This window comes from Felis catus, chromosome D2 (genome assembly GCF_018350175.1).
Source record: "Felis catus isolate Fca126 chromosome D2, F.catus_Fca126_mat1.0, whole genome shotgun sequence".
NCBI lineage: Eukaryota > Metazoa > Chordata > Mammalia > Carnivora > Felidae > Felis > Felis catus.
This window is the reverse complement of record NC_058378.1, coordinates 57980353-58000455: the sequence shown is the minus strand read 5'-3', so window position 1 is coordinate 58000455 and position 20103 is coordinate 57980353. Positions and strand designations below refer to the sequence as shown.

Genomic DNA, 20103 nt, shown 5'->3' with positions numbered 1-20103 from the left:
TGTTGTACCCACGTGATGCCTCCTATTTTACTTAATTTTCATAACCATGTTATGAGGTGGAGGTAACATTTTTATTATTGCACAGATGAGGAAATTCAGGCTCAGAGATATTAAATAACTTGTTAAAGATTATACAGCTAGTAAGTGGCAGAACTAGGACAGGAATTCAGATCACTTTGACCCCAAAGCTCTATTATGTCTAGTAAAATATTTCCAAGTACCTCCAGCAGTTATATAGGGAGCATCAGTATTAGAGTAAAAGTAAGCACTGTAATACTTTCGTAACTCCTAAAGAAAATCTGATTCTAGAGGCAAGGAATTATTTACAGATAATTGGATACAGTGTTCTAGGTGCCTATTACTTTGCTACACACTGAACACATTTTAATAAGTCAGTGACTAATAGTAATGAGTCATTATCTGCTCCAGTAGGATTGTTTTTTAATTGTGGTAAAAAACACATAACATAAAATTTACTATCTTACAACTAATATATGACTATATGAATGCAAAGTTGCAAGATAACAAAATCAACATACAAAAATCAGTTGTGTTCCTGTACACTAACAATGAACAAGAAAACAATCCCATTTACAATAGCATCAAAGAGAATAAAATACTTAGGAACAGAGTTAACTAAAAAGGTGAAACACTGAAAGCTACTCAGCATTGATGAAATAAATTAAAGAAGACACAGGTAAATGGGAAACATCCTGTGTTCATGGATTGAACGAGTTAATTTTGTTAAACTTTCCATATTACCCCATGATTTGAAGATTGAATGTAATCCCTATTAAATCCCAATGGTACTTTGATATCTATTTCTATGCTGAAATAGATAAAACAGTCCTAAAGTTCATTTGGAACCACAAGGGACCCTGAATAGACAGAAAGAAAAACAAAACTGGAAGTATCACACTTCCTGACTTCAAAATATTACATTTCTCCTAGATTGTCTCATTTGTTGCGTACAGTTTTTCATGATAGCTCTTACAATTTGTATTTCTCTGGTGTTGGTTGTTATTTTTTCCTACAAAATCATTTGTGATTTTGGGCCCTCTATCTTTCTTTTTTTTAATGTGTCTGGCTACAGGCTTATCACCTTTGTTGATCTTTCAAAGAGCCAGCTTCTCGTTTCATTGATGTGTTCATTTTTTAGTTTCTGTATCATTTATTTCTGCTCTAATTTTTATTATTTCCTTCTTCTGGTTTCGGGTTTTACTTGTTGTTCTTTTTCTAGCTCCTTTAGGTGTAAGGTTAGGTTGTTTGAGATTTTTCTTGCTTCTTGAGGTAGGCCTGTATTGCTATACAATTTCCTTTTAGAACTACTTGTGCTGTATCTCAAAGGTTTTGTATTGTTGTGTTTTCATTTTTGTTTCCATGTACTTTTTGAGTTTTTTGATTTCTTGGTTGACCCATTCATTGTTTAGTAGCATGTTATTTAACCTTCATGTACTTGTGGTCTTTCCAGATTTCTTCTTGTGGTTGATTTCTAGTTTCATAGCATTGTGGTCAGAAATGATGGCTGGTAGGACTTCAGAGGAGGTAGGTGGGAGGACAGGTGAAACAGGGATGGGGATTAAGGAGGGCACTTGTGATGAGCATTGAGTAATAATATGGAAATGTTGAATCCTTGTATTGCACACCAGAAACTAATGTAACACTGCATGTTAACTATACTGGAATTAAAATAAAAATATATTAAAAAGCTACAGTAATGAAAACAATGTGGTACTGCCATAAAGACAGACACATAGACCAGTGGAGCAGTATAGAGATCTGGAAATAAATCCACGCATATATAGTAAACTGATCTTCAACAAGCATGTCAAGAATACAAGATGAGGTAAGGCCAGTCTCTTCAATAAATGGTGTTGGGAAAACTGGATATCCACTATCTAGATGCAAAAGGACAAAATTGGATCCTTATCTTACACCAAACACAAAAATCAACTCAAAGTGGGTTTGAGACTTAAATATAAGACCTGAAACTGTAAAAACTTCTAGAAGAAAACATAGGGGGGATGCATCATAACATTGGTCTTGACAGTGATTTCTTGGCTGTGACACCAAAACAAAAGAAAAAAAAAAAAAGGACAAGTGGGACCACATCAAACTTAAAGTTTCTGCATAGCAAAGGAAACAACAAAGTAAAGATGCATCTTACAGAATGGGAGAAAATATTTGCAAAATGTATATCTGATAAGGGGTTACTATCCAAACTATATAAGGAACTACTTCAACTCAATAGTAAAAGCAAACACAAAACCAGAAATGGATACCTGGGTGGCTCAGTCGGTTAAGTGTCAACTCTTGATTTCAGCTCGGTCATGATCTAATGGTTTGTGGGGTTTAGCCCTGTATCGGGCTCTGTGCTGGCAGTGCAGAGCCTGCTTGGGATTCTCTCTCTCTCTCTGTCTCTGTGTGCCTCTCCCCTGCTCTCTCTCTCTCTCTCTCAAAATGAATAAATAAACTGGAAAAAAAACCTGATTAAAAACTGGGCAGATGACTTGAATAGATATTTTTCCACAGAAGACATACAAATGGCCAGAAGATATACAAATGGCTAATCAAGTATATGAAAAGATGCTCGATGTTACTAATAATCAGGGAAATGTAAATCAAAACCACAATGAGGTATCACCTTATACCCTTTAGAATGGCTATTATCAGAGAAACAAAAGATAACAAATGTTCGTAAGGATGTTGAGAAATTAGAACCCTTGTACACCGTTGGTGGGATGTAAAATCGTGTAGCTACTACGTAAAAACATGTAGAAGTTCCTCAAAAAATTAAAAACAAATACCATATGATCCAGCAATATCATTTCTGGGTATTTATCCAAACAAATTGAAATCAAGTCTCAAAGATACTTCATTCCTATATGTTCATTGTAGCATTATTCACAATAACCAAGATATGAAAACAACCTAAATGTCCATTGATGGATGAATGGATAAAGAAAATGTGGTATGTACATACAATGAAATACTATTCACCCTTAAAAAAAGAGAGAAATCCTGCTATATGTGATAACATGTTTGAATCTTGAGGACATTGTACTAAGTGAAATAAGCCAGTGACAGAGTAACAGACACTGTATGATTCCACTTATATAAGGTATCTAAAATAGTCAAACACATAGAAGCAGAGAAGAATGTGGTTGCCAAGGACTCAGGGGAAGGAGGCTTAGGGAGTTGCCGTTCAGTGGGTATAAAGTTATGCAAGATGACTAAGTTCTAGAGTTCTACTGTACAACATTGTGTAACATCTATAACAATATTATATTGTACACTTAAAATTTTAAGAGGGTTGGTCTCGTGTTCTTACCACAATAAAAAAAGATTTCTACATAACAATAGTATAAAATCCCAAAGTTTATTATATAAATATAGTAGGGTTTTAAAGTGTACTCTGTGACTATTTTTGGCATCTTAACTTAATAGTAAGCTCTGGAGTCCATGTCTTTAATTTCTTTAATACCTTGTGCTTTTAAAATGGTGAAGAACCACATGATTAATGGATAGATTTACTAATTATGAGGAGACTAAGGAATTTAAACTAATGGAAACTGATTTTTAAAATAACATTATCATTTTTCTTTTAAGTTTTATTTAAGTAATCTCTATATCCAACGTGGGGCTCAAATTCACGACCTTGAGATCAAGAGTTGCATGCTCTTCTGACTGAGCTAGCCATGTGCCCTGGAGACTAATTTTTTTTTTTTTTAACTTTTACTCTGTGCCAGACACTATGCTAAATGTTTATTACAGTTTGTTTTATTTAAATAGTTACAGAACCCTGAAGGGAAGTTATTACTACTTACCTTTTAATGAGGAGGCATCTGAGATTCCGAAACAGAATTGTGAGATGATATGGTTAGTAAGATTTGAAACCAGGTCTTTGTTATAGTTTTGATTGTTTTTTCTTATTCCAGAAACATATCTCTATAGCTAGTAAAAGTTATTGTGACCTTCGGAGAAAATTACCATCTTAACCACTTTTTAAAACAATTTTTTGAGAGAGAGAGAGAGAGAGAGAGAGTAAGTGAAGGTGGGGAGGGGTGGAGGGAGAGGGAAGGAGAGAATCTTAAGCAGTCTCCATGCTCAGCATTGAGCCTAACGTGGGGGCTTGATCTCATGACCTTGAGATCATGACCTTAGCTGAAATCAAGAGTCAGACACTTAACCCACTGAGCCACCTGGGTGTCCCTCGATCTTAAGCACTTTTAAGTGTACAGTTCAGTAGTGTTATGCCCAGGTAGTTTTGAGTTTATGAAAAGGATACATCCTCTTTATCTACTTCACCTTAGACAGATTCATGTTTTACAGTAGTGATTCTATATTATATTTATCTGGTATATTATTGTTTACTAAGGACGTGGCATATAGATGTCATTTAATCCTCAGACAACCATGTTGAGGGGGCACTCTTACTGTTTTCCATAAAAAAGAAAAAATAGACTTATAAATTACATAACTTGTTCAAGTTCACACAGCTATTAAATGGGTCAGAGCTGGAACTTGAACTTGGTACTTTGAACTCTATATTTGGTACTTTTTCTATTGTAACCTATTAAAGTTAGTAGAGTGTTTTTCCAAGAGTTAGAGGAAAGGAAGTTTGGTAATGCTGATGATTCAGAGATGAATAACACTATGCTTGCTTTTAAGGAACTCTTCTTGTATGAAAGACAGATAGGCACCTAATGCATGTGAAATAGAATGTTAATGTTTACCTGGAGAGATGGACAAATTCTGGTGTTAACAAGGAGCCATAAAAAACAAAGTCATCCTTAGACAGACTATAAATTTTCATCTCTCCTTATATGTGTATAGGACAGGATTTCTCTTAACTGGAATCTGAGGACTCTTGGAGAATTGTGTGTGCCTGTCAGTGTCCTCTCAGGTGTCCAGGAATTCTTTACTAGAATTTAAAATTTTTATGTCTCATCTTAATGATAACTTAATAGATACATTGATCTGGCTACATTCTAATTCATCTGGATGAACACTTCTGCCATAGGATTTTACTATCTGTATTTATTGGTTTTTAGGATTGTGTTGGTGCCAAGACATACTACCTTAATTGTCTCAGATTTATTGGGAAAGAGCAGAGGCAAACTTAATACATAAGTTGATGTGATTAGCTCAAAATCATGTCGGAGAGGGCTCTAGGAGCAAACATTTAAAATTAGATCCCATAGAAAAAAGTCGTAGGGGAATTGAATGATCCATAGGGCCTACACCACGTTTGAGATAATCATGATGATGATGATAATGACATGGATGATGATACTGATTATGATAACAGTTAATGTTTTGGGGTGCTTATTATGTCCCAGATAATGTGCACTTTACAGGTATTAGCTCTTTAACTTATCATAACTCTATAAGCTAAGCATTTTTATTCCCATATTTTCTATAAGAGGCATAACTTGTGCCATAAATCTTAGCTGTAATCAGGTCATGAATCTTGATTTGGCATCTCAATAAAGTGACACCATCCATCATGTTAAATTGCTGTGGCAATTTAAATTTTATGGATTTTTTTTGGTGGTTTCTATTTGGTTTATAAATTTGTTTTTTGTAGTTGCTTAAGAACTATAGGTAAAGGGTGATTTTTTAAATTAAATATTTACATAACATGATGAAAATAATTTAATTTTGGGGGTAGTCCATGAGAATTTCTTTTTCCTCTCTTTGTCTTTAAAAGGAGAGTTATATCTGAAAGACACTGCCAGGGAATGTTGTCGATATTCTACTCCGTCTTCTCTTGTTCTGTCATAGCAGCATGTCATTTTTTGGGTGTAGAGATCGAAATAGTGGACTGCCAACTTTTTGACAGTGCATTTCTGTTAGTAAAAAGTTTTGAGCACACCCACAAATTTTGTTGGTGAATGTATTTATTTATAACTTATATGTTTATATTATTGTATTAGTTATAATACTAATATTGCATATCCCCAAAATGGAAATTATAACATATTAATAAGTTACACAGATGTTACCTTATTTTCTCCTCATAGATCACTGGTATAGAAGACAGGGTGTTAGACTAAGATTCAGAAGACTGGGTTCTATTCCTGGCTCTGTTGTGTTGGACAAATAATTTATTATTTCTGGGCCTCTTTCTTTTTTTTTTTTTTTTCTAAATACTGGTAATATTTGTTTAATCCCACTTTTTTTACTCTTCTTTTAAAAAAATCTTAGTTACCTTTATATATGTTAAGAATATAAAATACAGCCTATAAAATTTAAATTCCAATAGAGTTAAAAAAGATAAAATAAGTTGTTGAATTTACTTTAACAAAAGAAGCATACTAATAACAATTATATCTTCTCCCCCATATTATTTGATTAGTCCTACTTTCAATTTTTACTGATTGCCACTGTTAATTGTTCCTATTGTTTCATTTAAATAGCACTCATGTTACATAAAAGTAGATAATACAGAATAATATGTTCTTTCAAATAGGTACTGTATTGGTTTACTCAGGCTGCTATAACAGTACCACAGACTGAGTGGTTATCCAAGAGAAATTTATTTCTCCTAGTTCTGGAGGCGAGAAGTCCAAGATCAAGATGTCAGCAGCTTTAATTTCTTCTGAGTCCTCTCTCCTGTTGCTACCTCTTCGCATAATTGTAATTCTGTGCATACTCTAGGCCTCTGTTCTTAAAACTTGAACTTTATAGGTTGCTTTTTCTGTAAACAAGTTACACTTTTGCTCTTTCTACACTTGGTACATGCTAGTCATGTTAGTCTACACTTGGTACATGCTAATTGTAGAAGTCAGGACATTTAAAATAATTCTTGCCAACATTACCCATATTTTATTTGTGATGGGTTAACTCCTTAAGTTTTTAGCAAAGGTTGTCCTGATGATCCTGAATGTCTATGAAATAAAATTTATCAAATATGTTTATGAAGCATTAGGTTAAAGCAAATTAATTTTTTAGGAGCTTTTAATATACTAACATGCTGTGTAAATCTCCAGAAGAGGGATAAAGTTTGTATTTTGTGAGATCAGTGCTCCACAAAGCATGCTTTGAGAAACCCTGGGTCTGAGGTTTTTTTGGTTCTTGTTTTTGTTTTTTGGCATCAGTGTGATATAGCAGTTAAAGACATTGGCTTTAGAGTCAAGCAGACCTCTATTTGAACTCTAGCTGTATGATCTTGGACAAGTCATTTAATTAAATTAATTAATTTAATTTTTAATTTTATTATTTTACTTTAAATATACACAATTTTATTTGTCAATTATACATCAACAAAGCTGAGAAAAAACATTTTCCAGGTGTACTACAGACACCACGTCAAAAATAGGTCTTAGTTTTTATATCTGTCAAACAGAAATAATGAATGGTTAACATTTATTGAGGGCTTCATTTAATCTTCACAGAAATTATGTGAAATAGGCTTGTTCTCTCATTCTCTCTACAGATGTGGCAACTAAGGAACAAAAATGTTATGTAACTTCTCCAAGGTTATTTAGCTTATAGGTGGTGAAATTAAAAAAAAATCTAACTCAGGTGGTCTGATTCTAGAACCTGTACTTTTAATTATCCCTCCATACTGCCACGTTGTATTTCGTGGAATGAAATAACAGTATATACATGTTATGATATGACATGTTAAATGACGTGATGTGTAAAGTATTACAGTGCCCAGTGCATAGTAGATACTTAACAAATTATACCTATTCTCTTCATTTAGATGAGTCATTAAATGATTGCCCCATAAAGTTGATATGAGGCAGGAAAGACTCTATACTGAATTGAGTTAGAAAAACTCCATAGGGAGGCAAGCACTGAGGGGGATTCATGTAAGGTAACAGAAGCATCTGTCTAGGCTAGTTCTCAGAAGGTTGAAGGGACTCTGCTTCCTAAGCTGGCCAGATTCTCTCTTCGGTCCCCTGTGACTAACAGGACAGTAAGAACTCCCCATCAGGTGGTGTGGTCGATTAATTCAGAATAAGGCAAGACATTCTAGGATATTTCAGGGGTCTCCTTCTATCTCAAAAAGGACCCACATGAGATGCACTATTCCCTTCAGAGCTCATTCAGAAGATTATGTGCTACATAAGCAAATATAAACAAACAGACAAACAAAGGCAATAAAAAAAAACATGCTTGACATGGAATTGTACGATGCAGTTAAGTTCTTTCAGTATACTAACTTTGATTCTTCCCAATTTAGGGTTAAGCTGCAGTCTTCATGGGGGTCTGATGTCGTTTTGTATATAGTCCCCACTATGCAATCATCAAACTTTGCAGCAGAGAGCACTTTATTAGAATTTCCACACAGTGACAAAACCACTTGAGTGAGTTCATGCTTTTTAATGAGGGCTTCTCCTCTCCTCCCAATCATGGGGTCCTTTTCTCCTCAGTTGTCTACTCTGACATGTAGAAAAGGTGCGAAAGGTAGGTGTCTCTGCCTTTTGGGAAAATGTGGGATCTTCCATTTCAACTTGCTCTCCTGCGTGTTTTGCTTTCTTGACCTGTTTATATAAATATAAGAAGCCAGAAGCCAGTGAAAATAAAACTCATGAAACTATCCATGAGACGTGGCAGAAATGGCCGTGTTGGATGATAAACAAGCTCAGCTTCAGGAAGATCTGTGGTCTGATACTCATTACTGAAAAACTCCCATTGGATGGACAGTTTGTCCAGATGAGTTAATTAATTTTAAGAGTTCTTTGTCCTCTTAGAAATATACCATTCCAGATTGGCTGAAAACATGTTTACTTTGAACATTCATCAGTAATTCTGGGTCAGCCACCCCACAGCTTGGTTTGCTTTGGTGCCAGCTGCATGTGGCAGCAAAGTTAATTAAATGTCTCTTGTTGTGTTACAAGGGGGGAAAGTCATGTGGGCGAATAGGACTCTTGCAGAGAGAAAGAAGTGAGGAATTTCCAGTTCTCAGGATTGGGAGACAGTGAGCGCAGATAGTCCATATGAATCCATAAGGAATTCAGGGGCTTTTTCCAAGGATAGCTTCTCATCTCTACAAATGAATTTCTATTTTGATGTTCTAAAAATATTTAAGCAAATTATTTCATTTGTCCAAAGACTCTTTTTCTTATCCTGGATTTACCCTGCCTTTCAAGTTCTGTTTGTGTGCTGCATTCCTTCACTCCCAGTCTTTCTCTTATTGCAGTGACTATATTAATACCTTTTTCTTACCTGAAGTTCCAAAGCACTAGGGAGGTAATATTTGTGCTGTTTTCCAATGTATCGTACTATTTGCTGGTATTTTAAGTGTGTTAATAGTTCTCTCAATTAAATTTAGGTGAGGAATTACCTTGTGAGTGGGTAGAACACTGAAATCATGCAGTAGATAGCCTTATATCATTGGGCTTCTTTCACTTAGTACAACACTTTGGAGATTTGTCCGTTTTGTTGCATGTATTGGTAGTTTCTTTGTACTGGTAAATAGTTTCCATTGAATGAATATACTATAATTTGCTTAACCACTTACCACCTGACGGAAATTGAGTTCTTTCTAGTTATTGGATATTATGAATAAAACTGCTTTGAAAATCCCTATCTTTGCATGGACGTATGTTTTTATTTCTTTGAGCTACATGCCTGAGAGTGGAATGGCTGGATTGTGTGGTTAGTGTATGCTTAACCACTTAAGGAATTGATAGTAAGTAACATTTATTGAGTGCTTACTACATGATAGTGTGCTATGCATAAAAGAAAGTTTTGAATTTTGATGAAGTCCAACTCATCTTTAAAAAAACATTTTGGAGGTGCCTGGGTGGCTCAGTTGGTTAAGCGTCCAACTTTGGCCATGATCTCATGAACTCATGATCACAATGGTTCATGAGTTCAAGCCCCGCGTTGAGCTCTGTGCTTAGAGTTCAGAGCCTGGAACCTGCTTTGGATTCTGTGTCTCCCTCTCTCTCTGCCCCTCCCCCACTCACTCTCTGTTTCTCTCTTAGAATAAACATTAAAAAAAAATAAAAACGTTTTGTGCTTTTTTGTATTCTAGGGTTTCAAAATACATTTTAAATGATCAGAATCTGCTTTTAATTAATGTTATTGTTTCGTGTGGAGTGTATCATACTTCTCCTTCCCACTCCTCATGCCATCAAATCATAATTTAATTTTAGCATATGCTAAACACAAAATTCATTACTCCTGTATTTGCTTGAATAATTCAGCTATCTCTTAAAGAAAGTAAAAATAAGAAAAAGATTTTGTTTTGCCTTCACTTATTCCATTTCTGACTCTGTTCAATGTGTTTTTTACATCCAAGTTTGTGACTTGTCTCATATTCTTTTTGCCTGAAGACTTTCTTTAACCTTTCTTAAGGAGTATGTATGCCAGCAATGAATTTGTTTGTCTGAGAAAGTATTTCTCCCTTAGTTTTGAAGGATATTTTTGCATACTGTAGAATTCTGGGTTGACCTTTTTTTTTTTTCCATTTACCACTTTAAGATGCTTTCTTCTATGCTTTCTGATGAGAAGCTTGCTGTAATTCTTATTCTTGTTCCTTTGTAGGCAGTGTATCTTTTTTCTCTGACTGCTTTCAAGATTTTATCTTTGGTTTTTAGCATTTTGACTTTGATATGCCTAGGGGTGTGTGTGTGTGTGTGTGCGCATGCGTGCGTGTTCACCCTTCGTTGTTGTTGGTATTTACCATGTAATTTATCTGAGTTTATTGGATCTGGTCATGGTTTGTTGTCTGTCACTAATTTTGGAAAATTCTTAGCCATTATTAGTTTATCTCTGTTGTCCCTTCCTTTGCCTTCCAGGATTCCAGTTATGCATAAATCATTTGATATTTCTCCTCTGCTCTTGGGTCCTCTGTTCTGTTTTTTTTTTTTCCCCACTCTTTTTTCTTTTTGCATTTTCTTTAGGTAATCTCTATTTGGCCAGTCCTCTCTTGCTTGCTTGCATTGTTTCTGACAAAAAATGTGCTTTCATTTGGAGATTATAAATATACATATATACACACACACACATATATATACACACACATACATATAGACATACACACATTATACATATATGTACATATATGTATATGTATACATATACATATATGTATAATGTGTGTATGTCTATATGTATGTGTGCATATATATATTTACTATTTTTTTCTCTTCATCTTTGGTTTTCAGCAGTTTGAATATGATGTGCTTTGGTGTAGTGTTCTTCCTATTTCCTCTTCTTGAGTTTGTCTAAGTTGTAGTTTTCGTCTAATTCAGAAGTGTTGACCATTATATTTTCAAGTATTTTTTTCTGTTCTTCTCCTGCTCCTTTTTGGCAGCAATTATTCATGTCTTAGGCTGCTTAGTATTGCCTGATGGCTCAGTGATGCTCTGTTTCTTTTCAGTCTTTTTTTCCTCTCTATATCTGTCATTTCGAATAGTTCCTACTGCTATGTATTTAATTCCATTAAAATTTTCTTCTGTAGTGTCCAAGTGATGTTAATTTGATCAAGTATAATTTTGTTTTCATTTATTACATTTTTTGTTTTTAGAAATTCAGTTTGATTTTTTTCTCATTTTCACTCTTGTGCTTTCTGTTCCTGAACATAGAGAATATATTTTTAATAGTTTTTTATAAAATCTTTGGTTACAACTTTCATCATTGTCATTTCTGTGTCTGTTTATGTTATTGATTTTCTCCTGTTTATGGGTCATATTTTCATGCTTCCTTGTTTGCCTAGGAATTTTTAATTGGATGTCAGACATTTTGAATTTTATATTTCTGGATGCTGGATATTCTGCGTTCCTTTAACTATTTTTTGTCTTTTTGGGTGGTGAATTTAAGTTCTCTGGAATCACTGTGATTTTTTCCAGGCTTTATTTTAAGCTCAGAAACAGTCTTTAGTCTGTGGCTAATTTAGCCTCTCTATTGAGACAGTACCTTTCTAAGGCGATACCTTTCTATATCCACACCCTTTTTACTTGATGTCTTGTTTGTTTTGAGGTCTTTTTAGTCTGGCTGGCCAGACATGAACATGAACTGTTCCTGGTTCTGTGTTCCACTTACTTTTTCCCAGAAGTTCTATTCCTTGCCTTGGTAGTTTTCTCACATATGGCTCGTCATTACCTAACACTGTCAGGTGACTCCATTGTAGGTCTCTGGAGCTTTTTGTGTAGCTCTGTCCTCTCTGTATTCTGTTCTGTAAAATCTAGTTGCCTTGACCTCTCTTAACTCTGAACTCTGTCTCTTCAAGTCAGCAAGACTGCTGAGTTCTGTTTGGGTCCCCCCTCCTGTACTACAGTCTGAAAGCCCTCTCTAGGTTGTAAGATGGTATGGCATCACAGGGCTCACTTTGTTTTCCCTGTTTCAAGGATCAGTGTCCTGAACTTTCTGTTTTCCTGTGTCTGAAGCCATTATTTTGTGTATCTCGGTCCTTTTTAAAGTTATTTAATGTAGGAAGGTTAACCTGATTCCTATTATTCCATCATGGCTGGATGCTGAAATTTGTGATATGATTTTAAATTTCCCTGAATCCTGTCCCCAAATATCTTCCTTAATTGCTTTTCAGGGTGCTTATAATTTTACCATTAAATAATCACTGATTTGGATCTTTTGGTATTTGAATATCCTATTAAGATGCAAAACTGCCCCATGGGAAAGGAAGCGTAATAGCACAAATAGCTCGCCAGGTACTTCTGGGGTATCTGAAAGCATAGACATGTTACAGAACTGGAACTCTTGGTACCTGGGTTTAGTCTGAGATCTACCACAAAGTACATGTGAATCCCTGGCTCAAGTTATTTAATTTGTCTGGGCCCCATTTTATCATTTGTAAAATATAAGGGAGGTGAAATGAATGATTAGTTGAAATGTGATTAGTTGGCCTCTGGTTGAAAGCAGAAGTAGGGCTATGCCTCACTCCTCAAGGGACTTACATAGAGTTGGAGAAGCACAACTAAATCTCCTTAAAAATCTAGCAAATCATAAGGTACAATATAGTAGAATATTATCTGTGGAAGTCCAGATATATTAACCTAATTGATATGTGTTCTGAAAGAATAAGATAAGGCTTTATGGTAAAGATGGAGCTAAAAGTATTCCTTGGAGGATGGGTATTTTTGGATAAGCCAAGGGGACAAAAATAATGGGAATGAGATGTTCACCTTTGTTAAAATTTTTTTGCTGTATAATGAGAGTTTTCCACAGTTGGAGATATTTCAGGATATTATTTATGAAAATGGAAGTAATTGTTCTTTTTCATACACCACTAAGAGGTAACAACAATATTTTAATAGTGGTTATAACTGTTGTGGTTATTCTGAGATGTTTGTAATATAATTTGTTCAGAGTTATGAGTTTTGCAGGTATTTTCTAGTGTTTCTTAAATAAATCCCAGATCTAATTTGTTCTCCAAATAAAATTTACTGAAGTCCCCCTGTATTACTCATCCTCTTGATTTTTCCTGTGTTCCCTACCTTGATTAATGGCATCACTGTCTAATTTGTCTCTTGAAGAACACTTTGGACTATTTTTTATTTCTTTTATAAGCCTAGTTTCCCATATTCATTTGGCTATTAGGTATAATAGTTGTCCTTAACTCTGGAATTCTCTTTCTTGCTGCCGCTGTGCTGCCATCCCTTCTTATCCCTCTCCTGAACTATTATGATAGATTAATGAGTCTCTCTTCTCCCCAGCTCTCCTAATATAAATCTCCTATTGCCATCAGAGTTATTTCTGAATAATATTTAGTAGTCACATCTCTTATTCAGATACTCTGACATCTCTTCAGAGCCTGGAAGATAAAGCTCAAACCATAAAGGCACCGATAAGTTTGCTTTTAGCCAGTTTTTTCAAGTTTCTTCCCACTCTACTGTACTCTAGTCTTAGTATTCTAAGTATAATGTGTGGAAAAGGGAATATTTCAGACAGGAAGCCAAATTAGCAAAGACATGAAAATTATAATGTACTTGGATTCTCTATCAGATAGTCATACTTATCCTTTAATAAAGACTTGGCTGAGAAGTCATCCTCCTTTAGTACACACGCTCGACTTCATCTGCCTTCCCTATATAGGCAGATTATAAGTGTTCACTTCATTGTTTCAGAGTTATTTCTGTTCTTACTTGTTTGCATAATAGGTTGTGAGCTCCATGAGGGTAGGAACCAACATTTATTCATCTTTGCATTCCTAGTGTCCAGTACAGTGTATTGAGAACATTGTAGGAGCTGATGAGTTTGTTTGAATTGATCAGCAGCATACTAGCTTAACACTGTCTCTTGAATGCCTGGTCCTTTCCAGAACTCTTAGTTCTGTAGGTCCCCTGAGGCTGCCACTAGGAGGCTCCAAAGCCGTCCACATGAGGAAATTTGGTTTGCTTCCAAGTTAGGCAAAGAACTGATGATGCTTGATAAATTCTTATCACAAGTTCAGATGTCAAAATCTTTGTTTTAATTTCTTTAGAATTCCGTTTTCTGGTTGACTTTGACATTTATCAACTTTGTATTACACATTGACCTTTGGAGAACTTATATCTAAATGGCTATAAGCCAAAGATAGTCTGTGCCAGTCTACCCATATCATGGGGAGAAGTCAACTCTCCAAGAAGCTAAATTAGTTTTTTTCAGGCACAGAATAAAGGCAAGTGCTACTGACCTCTAATCCATGCCTAAATATTTCTTCTCTTCTTCATTAAAAAGCATGTATTAACTATAATTGTTGGCTCTTCTCTTTGCCTCTTTCATTTATCTAGCTTCGAAAGATTTGAATATATCAAATTCCATCAGAAACTGCCATTTAGGATTATTGCTTCTCAGTGACCAAATATCCTATGCCATTGGTTCTAATTGGCATTCATGACTGCTGCTTTGATGCAGTAAATTCTAAACCATTTCTTAGAAGGTTGTCTCTTTAGGGGCTTCTTGAGCTTCAGTTTAGATGTGAAGAGGAAGAGAGTAGCCCAGTGGTGCAGAGCTACACTGATCTCTTCATGCACTTCTGTCTTCTCTTTTCACATCTAAATTCTGTTTGTTCTTCATGGTTGAGGTCGTCTTCTATGAGAGTTTCACCAGGATGTAATATTCTGTCTTCTTTTTGGATGCAGGCTAACTGAATGTTAGAGTTGAAAGAATTTCAGTTCATGTAGTCCCAGTATCCTACCCAATGTGTGAATTCCACCAAGTGTGGGTAAAAATACTCAGGTGTACTGAGTAAACCAGCAAAAGTTTTGGTTTGGCCAAAGCTGGTTATGTAGCTGTCATTGTCTGTGTCCATTCCTCTTCTAAAAACTAATGCCTTGTTTACTTCAAGCTGTGTGTATCACTGCTAACAGCTATTTATGATTACATAGTCCTTCTATAAGACTATTTAGCCCTTTTGTAAAGAACCAGTGAGGTCAGAAATTAATATAATACAGTATATTAACTAACTGGAATTAAAATAAAAGCTTAAAAAAAGAATCAGACCAAATAAAATATCTCTGTGGATGGAATCTCAGCAATTGCAGATGACAGAAAAGGAGTAGATGTGATACATTTTGATACTTTGTATACATTAGTATTGGATCTAGTTCTGTAGGGACTCTCACTTGAAAATAGACTTCACATTGATTGGGTGTGAGTCCTGGTTTGCAGATGAAACATCAGGGCTGTGGTCAATACTGTGAGGATGGCCTTAGAAATATTTAGTAGATGAATGATTTATGGTGAGTTGTTTTGGAAAGTCTCTGCTTATGAGTTCAGTGTACAACCCAGTTGCATTGCATGTTTTCATGAGCATACTTGAGATGGAACAATGGTGTCTTCATCTGAGAATGATGCAAGACTAGAGATATATTGCAGACCACAGAGGAGGGAGCTGGAGCAGAGACTTGAATAGTCATGGACATCCGCCAAGTATTCATATATATATTTACGTACATTTAGTAGAAATGGATAAAAATACTTACTGAGGCAAATTATGCCAGCGTGTCATTGATTCTGCTGGGTGATGTAGTGGGAAGAGCACCAATGGTTAGGAGGTCTAGGTTCTAATCTTCGCTCTGTACAAAATGCTGTGCAATCAAGATGCTGGCCAAATCGCTTCATCCTTGATATCAGTTTCCTTATCTGTGAAATTTGAAAATGTTTTACTCTCTACCCATCCCTCTAGACCAGGAGTCAGAAAAGTACAGCCTGCAGGCCAAATCTTGCTACCATGTGTTTTTTATTGGAATAGGGCCTTGCCCATTTATTTATGTATTGTCTCTGGCCGCTTTTGCGTTTTGACAGCAAAGTTGCAACAGGAGGCAGGATGGCCCACAAAACCTAGAATATTTACTGTTTGGCTTTTTATAGAAAAAATCTGTCAACCCCTGCTCTGGAAGACGTTTGAAGAAATTGGAAGGTTTTCAGCCCTTGAGACTAGGGATGCGACTGTTTTATCTGGTTGGTAGGGGCCAAGAATGTCAGATGTCCTGCAGAGCAGGACATAATAAGAAACTGTCTTACCTGAAATTCCAGTAGCTCCCTCCTAAAAATTCCTTTCCTATTTTTAAATTCTAAGGAGAGCCACTTTTTGAAAGCTGTATCGACTCTTTTAGGCCACTAAGGCAACAGTTTCCCAAATTAATGAGTTAGGAATTTTTCTAACCACTCCCCGTAACCTAAAAAGGAGTATCCACTAAGAATCTAAATCAATTTTTATGCTTAATGGTGAAATGTTAGAAGCATTCCCTCTAAAATAAGGAAGAAGCCAACAATGCCCATAAGTCACCTTTGCACTGCAGGTTCTAGCTGGTGCAGTTATGTCAAGAACTGTGAGGGTCTATGGTTTTACCCTACTTGCAAGCTAACAAGGTAGCCTTGCAGCAATAGCAGTGGACAGAATGTCAGTAAATTTTTTTGTACTGTTTTCTTGAATCTCAGTTCCCAAAAGATAATAATAAGAATGCTAGGTGAGGGGTGCCTGGGTGGCTCAGTTGGTTGGGCATCCGACTTCAGCTCAGGTCATGATCTCATGGTCCGTGAATTCGAGCCCTGCATCAGGCTCTGTGCTGTCAGTTCAGAGCCTGGAGCCTGCTTCGGATTCTGGGTCTCCCTTTCTCTCTGCCCCTCCCCCACTCACACTCTGTCTCTCTCTATCAAAAAATGAATAAACGTTAAAAGATGTTCAACGTCGCCTCTCATCAGGGAAATACAAATCAAAACCACACTCAGATATCACCTCATGCCAGCCAGTGGCCAAAATGAACAAATCTGGAGACTATAGATGCTGGAGAGGATGTGGAGAAACAGGAACTCTTGCACTGTTGGTGGGAATGCAAACTGGTGCAGCCACTCTGGAAAACAGTGTGGAGGTTCCTCAAAAAATTATAAATAGACCTACCCTATGACCCAGCAGTAGCACTGCTAGGAATTTACCCAAGGGATACAGGAGTACTGATACATAGGGGCACTTGTACCCCAATGTTTATAGAAGCACTCTCAACAATAGCCAAATTGTGGAAAGAGCCTAAATGTCCATCAACTGATGAATGGATAAAGAAATTGTGGTTTATATGCACAATGGAGTACTACGTGGCAATGAGAAAGAATGAAATGTGGCCCTTTGTAGCAATGTGGACGGAACTGGAGAGTGTTACGCTAAGTGAAATAAGCCATACAGAGAAAGACAGATACCCTATGTTTTCACTCTTATGTGGATCCTGAGAAACTTAACAGGAACCCATGGGGGAGGGGAAGGAAAAAAAAAAAAGAGAGGTTAGAGTGGGAGAGAGCCAAAGCATAAGAGACTCTTAAAAAATGAGAACAAACTGAGGGGTTGATAGGGGGTGGGAGGGAGGGAAGGGTGGGTGATGGGTATTGAGGAGGGCATCTTTTGGGATGAGCGCTGGGTGTTGTATGGAAACCAATTTGACAATAAATTTCATATATTTAAAAAATATTAAAAAAAAAGAATGCTAGGTGATACGTGTACACACAGTGGATTGTATAACAGGAGAAACCCTGAGATTAGGGAAACTGAATCTTTTATGATGAGAAGTAAACAGGCCTGCCATTTATTCTGGAAAGAGATGCTGTCTTTATTATATTGGACACTAAGTATGCCTGCCCTTTGCTCTGGAAGGAGGCACTATCTTTGTCTTCTAAGACTGTTGAGTATACAAACATCTTTGAAAAGATAATCTGGAACAAAGGCAGCTAGTGTCTCTGATTGTAAGAGAAGCAGAAATGCAAGAAGCCAATGTCTTCTAACACATGAGAAAAGTAAATTAAAGATTTGGTTACTTTGTGTGGTGACAGATGATGACTAGACTTATTGTGTTGATCATGTTGGCAGTGTACACAAATATTGAATCATTATGTTGTACACCTGAAACTAGTATAATGTTGAATGTCAATTATACTTCAACAAAACAGTAAATAAATAAAATATATAAGAATTGAGGAAGAAAAAAATTTGTTTTTATTGGCAGATGTATGATTCTTTACAGAGTGGATTCATGAACATCTATTCACAAATGGTTAGGAAAAAGTAAGAGAGTTTGCCAGTTTGCTGAGACTGCTGGATTCAAGCTCTGTATAGCAAAACGGGTTACATTTTTATAAACTAGGGACAAAAATTTAGAACATATTATAAAATAGATATTTATAAAATTAGTAAAACCATAATATCTTTGAGTAAATCTAAGAAATGTTGCACCACTTTTTATTTTTATTTATTTATTTTGCTTCATTATATCTTGTTTATTTACTTATTTATATATTTTTCTTCCTTTTTTTAAAATTTAAATCTTAGTTAACATACAGTGCAATATTGGTTTCAGGAGTAGAATTCAGTGATTCATGACTTACATACAATACCCAGTGCTTGTCACAACAAGTACCCTCCTTAGTACCCATCATCCATCTAGCCCATCTCCTACCCACCTCCCTCTGTCAACCCATAGTTTGTTCTCTGTCATTAAGAGTATCTTGTGGTTTGTTTCTCTCTTTTATCTCTCCCTCCCTTGCTATATATTCATCTGTTTGGTTTATTAAATACCACATATGAGTGATATCATATGGTATTCATCTTTCCCTGATTGACTTATTTCACTTAGCATTATACATTCTAGCTCCACCCATGTCATTCCAAATGATAAGATTGCATTCTTTTTAATGGTTAAGTAATATTCCGTTACCACATTTTCTTTATCCATTCATCAGTCAGTGGACATTTGGGCTCTTCTGTAGTTTGGCTATTGTTGATAATGTTGTTGTAAACGTTGGAGTGCATGTACCCTTTCGAATCTGTATTTTTGTAACCTTTGGGTAAATACCTAATAGTGCAATTGTTGGATCATAGGGTAGTTCTATTTTTAGTTTCTTAGGAAACTAAAGCCACTCTTTAGTTCTCCAGAGTGGCTGCACCAGTTTGCATTCTTACCAACAGTGCAAGAGGGTTCCCCTTTCTCTGCATCTTCACCAACACCCATTCTTTCTTGTGTTGTTAATTTTAGCCATTCTGACAGATATGAAGTAATATCTCATCATGGTTTTGATTTGTATTTCCCTGATAATGAGTGATGTTGAGCATCTTTTCATGTGTCTTTTAGCCATCTGGATGTGTTTTTTTTTTTTTTGGAAAAGTGTCTATTCATGTCTTCTTTCTGTTTTTTAGCTGGGTTATTTTTTTGGGGGGGGGAGGTGTTGAGTTTGATAAGTTCTTTATAGATTTTGGATACTAACCCTTTATAAGATATATTGTTTGAAAATATCTTCTCACATTCTGTAGGCTGCCTTTTAGTTTTGTTGATTGTTTCCTTAGCTGTGCAGAAGCTTTTTATCTTGATGAAATCCCAATAGTTTATGTTTGCTTTTGTTTCCCTTGCTTTGGTGTTGTGTCTAGTAAGAAGTTGCTCTGGCCGAGGTCAAAGAGGTTGCTGCCTGTGTTTTCCTCTAAGACTTTGATTGTTTCCTGTTCCATATTTAGGTCTTTCATCCATCTGAATTTATTTTTGTGTATGGTGTAAGAAAGCAGTCCAGTTTCATTTTTCTGCATGTCGCCATTCAGTTTTGCCAACACCATTTGTTGAAGAGACTGTCTTTTTTCCATTGGATGTTCTTTCCTGCTTTGTTGAAGATTAGTTGATGATAGAGTAGTGGGTTGCACCACATTTTAATACAGAACATTGTAAAATT

At 35.8% G+C, this 20103-nt stretch overlaps 1 protein-coding gene and 1 long non-coding RNA gene across 7 annotated transcripts in view; one reads left to right on the top strand and one right to left on the bottom strand.

Annotated features, from left to right (window-relative positions):
- The window catches only part of HPSE2 (heparanase 2 (inactive)), a 711059-nt gene that overhangs the window by 72207 nt on the left and 618749 nt on the right, over positions 1-20103 (top strand). The gene's annotated exons all lie outside the window — the stretch shown is intronic.
- On the bottom strand, positions 7895-19223 carry LOC123380872. Its single transcript, XR_006587212.1, has 3 exons — positions 19104-19223; positions 15888-16047; positions 7895-8498 (listed from the first exon to the last, which is right to left on the bottom strand). It is a non-coding gene; the product is annotated as an uncharacterized LOC123380872 (long non-coding RNA).